Below are 7,969 nucleotides of genomic sequence, written 5' to 3'. Positions count from 1 at the left end.
TGGTGGCGGTCTATGTTGTTTGACTTTGGTCAGCAACCTCTGGAGCACTGGTGCCAATTTATGGGTGGACTCTTAGAGGGATTGGTGATCCCTGCTAGAAATATAGGTGTGGTCGAGGCTGGGTCAGACCCCATTCTTAGTTTGTTCACCAGAATGCACATCGCCTCAATCCGATATCACCATTTGGAAAGCTGCTGGAGGTGGAAATATTATGGGCCTAATGGATCATAGAGACAGCCTCAAGTTGGTCCTAGTGGCGGGATCCATTGGGTTGTTGGTACCGAGGTTGGGGTTGTGAAGCTTGCTCGCCCATACATCTACATGGATGTACGGTTTTCTAAAGGAAGTGGGTCATTAGGCATTTGCATGGATGTTCCTTGCATCGATCTATAAGGTGGGGCTTACGGGACCATGTAGTCAGCCAATGCACCTGAAACATCAGAAGTTCATAAGAGTTTCCCCCTTGGAAGTCTTGTACATTTTCTTGACCAGGTTTTTGCCTTGCAAAGTCCCTCATCCATGGGTCCTCGTCCTCCATGCTCTCAGAGTCAGGGTGCCCTAATGAAGACTATGGGTCTTGAGTCCACAAAAGTGGCCTCGATCCCTACCTATGGCTTAGGGGCTAGTTGTTGTCGGCCTCCTCTTTTTGCGAACATACTGGGAAAAGGGTTCTCAATATCTACTGAATCTGCTTGGCCAAGTCATGCAAACATATATCGTCCCTCTTAATCTAGAGGCTATGGAAGGAGCATGAGAATGAGGTAGAACTAGGCAAGAGTAGGGGGCTTCAGAAGCCCTCGGGCCCGTGGGGTCTTTCATTTTCTCATTCAAGCTCTCCGTCTCATCGGAGCTAGAGCGGTCCTCATGTTGAGGCCCTTAACACTAAGTGAGGGCTAGGAATGGAGCTCCCAATTGTAGTCGAGATCCCAAACTAGGGCAAAAAGTGGGCTGAGTGTACTTCGAAACACTGTCCTCAGGCTCAACTTCCTTGGACATAATGCTTTCAGACCTCAAGTTCATGTATAAGATCTCCACGGAGGTACACTTTGTCTCGAATTTAATTTTGTATTTTTGACAGTGGGTCTGTCCCCATAGAGCTATCCCCATGATTGTAGGGTTAGTAGTAAGGCGAGATGGGCATATGAATAGACTTATAGCGATCAGTGGAGGGATAGAAGTATGGCGATGGGTGTAGGGATAGATTGTTGACATGTGTTGGTGGGCTAGGGGTGAGGATGGTATGCCAGCAGTCGTAGGGTTAGTGCTAAAGCAATGGGCAGTGATCAAGTCGACAGGATGTGAGTATGATGATGGCTGCATGGTTGGCCGTAAGTCAACGGGTCATGGGAATGGACTTAAGGTGATGGTCGATGGGATGCTAGAATGGTAACAGTTTCATTGTAGGGTTGACACAGTAAGCCGACGAGTTGTGGGCATAGGCTCAAGGCCATGGGTCAATGCCTATCAGAGGCCAGCAGGATAGGAGATTCTGACATGTATTAAATAAGGTGGTGGGTTAGTTGGTAGATAGTTGTCAAATCTTGGGGTTAAGCCTAAGGCGATGGGTCAACTCATCTTTGACCCTAGGGATAGAGCTAAGGCAACAACCCGTGGGAATAGGGGCTAAGGTGACGACTCATGGGGATAGGAATGCACAGTGTCATTGACTGGTTTTTGATGATTCTTGAAAATTTTAGAGTTTTTGTTTGAGTTTTTTTGTGATGGGGGGATGCCAAACTAGCTAATCTACCTACCTAATGCAAAAAACAACAAAAAAGAACAACATTTGAATGACAAAAGGGATTTTTTGCAAAAGGTGATAGTTTCTCCTTCCAAACCAACTTCAAAATTCACTCAAAGCATCACTTTTGGGTGTTTTTGTTGGAGTTCGCTATCACACACACCTTAACAATCCTCTAAACTATCTTCCTATTAGTTCAAAACACTAAAAAAACATAAAAAACAAGCTTCACATGATCCAAACTAGCTTCCAACAAGAAAACGACACTTTTCTTTTTCTGTCACAACTCACACTTCCTCACTCTTTCCTCTTCTACAACTCCACTAACAAAGCTCCAAGTTAAGCTTGAAACAATGAGAAATGGGTAAATGACAAGCGAAAGCAAGTGCAATCCAAAAGCATATCTTGAACTCCCTGGAAACAATGCCAAAGATGTGTAGTCTCTATGCTGACTCACGTGTCATGGGGATCTTGAAGGAATGCCGATGTAGCCTCCACTCCAAGATACTCCTTGTGAGAGCAATGCAAAGTGCAAGCCATCGCAAGTGTCACTCGAGAAGCTCCCGGATTGTTGCAATGTGTTTCCATGAGAGAAAGAGGGGAAGGGGAGAGGGGAGAAGAGAGGGAGAAGGGGATGAGAAGAGGAGTGTAAAGGGAGATGGAGTGGCAAACACAAAGGCACTACAAGGGAAATAAAAGAACACCCAAAGACACTCTTGCAAGAGAAGAGGGAGCTTGTATTCCAAACTTGTGCATTGGCCTTTTATACATATCACATTTTGAAGGTAGGGTGAACCCTTTTCCTTATACCACTCTCTCTTGATCTCTCTTTTGTTACAACCACTTGGGCCCATTTGGCGCCAAGGCATTCTCTCAACCTCCTCTTATCTTCAAATGGCTCTTGTGTTATCCATAGACAGGATTCAAATGGTTCTTGTGTTATCCTTGCTAATTTGGATGATCCCGGTGCCTACCTCTGTCCTAAGCCATTTGCAACTCAAAACCCATAGGACTAGATCGATGTTGAGCCATTTGTGGCTCAAACCCCATAGGGCTAGATTGATGTTGAGCCATTTGTGCGTCAAACCCATAGGGCCAGATGTGTTGCCATGCTCCATGGTTGTTTCTTTTAACAATGAGTCCAGACATTCATAGGAAGGGCCTGTCTAGGATGGCTTCAAATCTGAGCTATTGGGTGAAGTACATGGTCACAAATTGAATGGGGTATGTGAAGACAAATACTTTGACATTAATACTTGTGAGAATTCCTAGGCGTTCAACTGTTTCAACATCAGCTAGCTTTACTACTATCAGATGGGTTTGCTTGAGAGAAGGTTTTCCCTACCTCTCCCAAAATTCCTTGGTGCAGACACTCACAACCACTCCCACATCTAGGATGGCATCAACCTTTTGGTTCTAGTATGCTATGGTAGTAGTAGCTACATTAATATCATTACCTTTGCCTAACTTATTGATGGGGACCTTGGGTAGGTTTTGGATCTCCTCCTATGGGGTTGGTCATCTTAGTGGTTGGTAGGACCTTGGGATAGGAGTTGCCCATTCATCTAGTTTGAGAGGTCTCACCTGAGGGTAGGACTCCCTCTTAACAAGGATGCAATTGGCATCCTGACCTCTACAAAGAGGAGGGCCACCAACTTGAAAATATTGCATGGTTCCATTCCTCACCTTCAACCATATCTTCTTTAACACTACTCTCCTTCAACCACATCTTTCAACACACAAAAAAAGCCACTCCACCTTTCTTAAGGCCTTGCCTCTATTTGACTAAAAGATTGGTTCAACTTCATTTAATCTATTGCAAAATATAGATCAACTTTAGCTCCAATACTACATATGTTTGTCAAATGGATAGCATTGATAGATTTCTCAAAATTGATTTAAGTGAGCTTATGGGTGCACTGTGCTTCTAAATAGATGTTAGTATTACATGAATACCTGAGGCTTTCTTATGTCTATATTAGAGACATACTTGATGAAATAAGGCTTTCTTATGTGTACATTAGGGCAAGCATCTCCTGAGGGAGAGGTCGATTCAAGCACAATCTACAATAATGCCATCTTAAACTGTGTGTACAGAGTTGAAGAGAGTGCAGGGGCACTCGAATCTATACAAATTTGTGAGTAGTTGGCCTAACAAGAGTATCTAAAAAACAAGGGACTCTCTTTGAACCTCATCATGGTTGCCATGCTATGTTTGGCTAGCTTGGCCATTACAATGTGCCAAAGCCTCTCCTTCCAAGCTCATGTTCTCATGAGAAGCTCATCTCATCTTCTATGAAGAGCATGGGCCATAACTTTGCACCTCTATTGTTATGGAAATTATCTTCCCTCTATTGCTTCCATTTGTAAGCTTGTCTTGATCAAAGGGCATGAAGGCTCTAGCTAACCCTCCTTCACAAGGTTAATTAACGTTGGATTTAAACCTTTACATAAGGTTCCACAACTATGTGTAGCACTGCACATAGTTGAATGGGGTTGAAGAGCTCTCTTGCCTTCCCTCAATTTGCATCAACTTTGTAAATACTTACGAAGGTTTCCCATGGCAAAGGGGATTTCTCTACTACTCTTCTCTTGCTTCACAACTAGTCACTACTTAGCCATCGTGTAATCTTGTGGCAAGGTTTGTCCCTGGGGGTAATCTTTGGGCTAATCTACAAGTTGGCCATCTTGTGGGCTAGATAAGTTTTGCAGTAGAGAACAGATGGTTTCTTCATGGGCAAGTAGATTGGCCTCTTGTTTGCATGATTGTTCTCAGCCTAGAATTGCCTAGTTTTCCTTTGTAATATTTTCATGATTTAATCCATCTGGAGACTCCTTGTTTGGGAGAAAATTTAAACGATAGTCACCTATTATACGAATTCCTACAAATTTAATATTGTCCCTTCAACTATGTGTAGTGCCACATACAATCAAAGGGTATGGACAAGCCCATGCTCATCACATAACAATATATTATATTTGGCACATAGATTGTTTCAATTTATATGCTAACACATTGCGGTCATAAAATAGGCACAAAAATCCAGCTTTCATTTTTTGTTTTAATATTTTTTTGATTGGGTCTTGAATCTCACCATAGCTTCAATCCTCATGAACTTGTGTTGTCTTTCAATATGAGCTCGAATAATGGTATTTCCCAAAGCACATAGTTGTGGGATAGCTAATTTGGACATGGGTGTTGAGGAAGAGAATGTTTTTGAGGAAGAGCATGATGAGCTTGTTAAAATTATTTCCACTATGACAAATTTGTTAGAGCCAAACACTGTAGTGATTGTAAAATGTGTTGGAGCTACCAAGCTTACCTTGGGTTCCAAAAATAATGATGATGTAACAATTCAAATAGAGTTTAGGCAAGATATTTTGACACTGCACATTCGAGAAGATTTGAGTGGTGCAAAATTGTAAGGTCCATCTATGTAGAATCATTACAAATCCATGGATTAGAACCATTGGAAGGCAATCAAGGGAGCTTGGATTCAATTTGAGGAGAGATGGATATATTGAGGGGTATGAAAACAATGGATGGTAGATCAGAGCTCTCTCTCTCTCTCTCACACACACACACACACACACACACACACACACACACACACACACACACACACACACACACACACACACACACACACACACACACACACACACACACACACACACACACACACACACACACACACACACACACACACACACACACACACACACACACACACACACACACACACACACACACACACACACACACACACATACACACACAAAGTCTTATACATATATTTAAGAAAAGGCCCCCCAATCCCTTGCAATCAAGAAATTTCTTAATCCACATTATCTTTCTTATATTATTTATTTATTTATAAATCGTAGACGGTCTTCCTTTCTCCTTCTTTTTAATTGATGCCAATGATGCTCCTTTTTACATGCCATTCTAGACCTCACGGCCTGGTTCATTGCAAGACTAAGAAAATCTACAGAGACATGAAAAAGATTAGCAGTTACAAAACTTTCAGTGCTACTCATGGAACAGTCATTGACATTGAAGATGGAATGACCGATTCTAACACCAGTAGTGATGATGGAAGATCCAGTGCACAAGATAAATGCTCTAAAAAGGGAAAATCCAAGTCCATTGCTGAAACGTGAAATGAAGATCGCCTAGAGGCCATGACCATGAAGCTAAAAGAAGAAATGATGCAGGCCATGGAACAAAAGCTTCACATGTCTCAGCCACCACCACCTCAGACTTATCCACGATCAGAAAATGTATGGTGGCCACATTGCATAGGCAATCATATAGCAAATGAATGCCCAGTCCTAAGAGTCAGAATCATTGCACAAGCAAATCCACTGCCAAAGTTGTGGTGTCATATTTGTGTAGTCAGTGGTGGCCATGATGAAAATAGTTGCATCTTCAACATGCACAACAACCCACCTTGACCTCAACAATACCAACCAGCACCCATGCAAGTGTACAGGCAACCAACACTTGCATAAGTGCCCCTATCTTTGAGGCTGCATCCTACTCCCGTTCGGACACAAGTCCCCCAATCATGTTCCCGTTCGGACACAAGTCCTGCAATTACACAAGTCCTGCCTCTACCTCCACCAAGCAATGAGAAGCCAGTTAGGTGCCCACAAGCACAGTTAGGTGGTGGAAAAGCCACATAGGATGATTGAGTGAATCTAGGAGCAGATTGAGGAGATGATTGAGGAGCTTTGAGGTCATCAGTGATGTCAGTGACCTTGTATGAGGTGCCTACTTAAGGACCTCTTTCTTCTTCATTCTATAAGCAAGTATTCTGAGTTTGTGTCCACTCTACTCTTTCTTTTCAGTATTCCAACATGGTATCAGAGCCCTTTGATCCCCCTTGAGCCTATTTCTGCCACATCATCATCTTCTTCTTCATCTTCTTCTTCTCCATTTTCCTCTTTCTTTCCAAAATCTTTGAGAGCTTGGTTCTCCATCTACAAACAGCCATTGCCCAAACCCTCTGAGCTGGAAACTCCTCTAGTATGGGCGAACTTCCACCTGCAAGCAATTGAAGAAAAAACGTCTGTGGTGGCTGCCATTCTCCAAACAGCGAATTTCTTCTGTTGCTCAATACTCCCTGCATACTCCGCCATTGCCTGAGCCCTCTTAGGAGTAGATGGGCGACCTCAAGACGAAGATTTTGAGCCATTTTTCAAGTCATTTGGTTCAGTAACAAGGGAGAAATCGTCAAAACTCAGTTTCAGCCTGTAGCAACTCTCCCGGGCAAAAGTGCGCACCATTTCGTCCAACCTCTATGCTGGACCTTCTCTGGTATATGAGCTTTCTTTTGCTTCAGAAAGCCCTCTTTTCCTTGCTTTGAAGAGTGAGCTACAAGCCCTCCAAGTTCAGCTTTTCAGTTTTGACAGTTTTGGACAAGTTTTTGAAGATGATGCTACATAAAATGCTACTCTAGCATTTCTGGTTTTTTGAAGCTTTCAATAACTTCAGTACAAGTGTGGATTCAGTTTTGTTTTGACTTGCTAGACCTGGTTTTGATTGGAAAATGTTTATTTCATCCACTTCTATGAAGCATGTAAGAAGAAGCATCATTGTTTGAAAACTAGTCACTACTATTTGCTACAACAAGTGGCTATACTTTGGAAGTATTTCAGTTCTTTTTGCCTTGTAAGAGAGAAGACACTACCCAATACTTGGGTTAGAGCCTCTCATGGCTTGCTTATGCCAAATATGTGAAAAGCCAAAACATAAAGCAATGTCTTGTTATGCTACAAAGGATGAAAATGCCAACCTGACTTCCTTATTGAAGATTGCCAAAACAATGGTTGCCAAAAAGGAAGCAAATACAGAGATCTACACTCTCATGGCATTTTTATTTGACTCCAAGTACAAGAAAAAGATGAAGGTCAGACACCTAAGATATGCTTCTCTACACAACTATGGAGATGACAAGATAATTGTTCTCATGAAGGATATGACTTTCAGATCCACTTGTTCTATCATAGTACCATCTTATAAGGCACTAGACACTGCCCATGTGGTAAGACCTTGCCTTGACATGGATATTTTGCCTCCACAAGATGAGGCATCCCATGAAGATTATGCATTTTAAACTCATCTCTATGTATGCTCCAGATCACTCTTTTTATGTCAAGGTACTCAGCCTGGATAGTCCTCCAAAATGAATGAAAATAAACTATTGTGTGTTGTGTGTTTTG

This window comes from Dipteris shenzhenensis, chromosome 1 (assembly GCF_047967505.1).
Source record: "Dipteris shenzhenensis isolate YYH24624 ecotype China chromosome 1, Dip_SZ_1.0, whole genome shotgun sequence".
Taxonomy (NCBI): Eukaryota; Viridiplantae; Streptophyta; class Polypodiopsida; order Gleicheniales; family Dipteridaceae; genus Dipteris; species Dipteris shenzhenensis.
Note: the sequence above shows the minus strand (reverse complement) of the source record.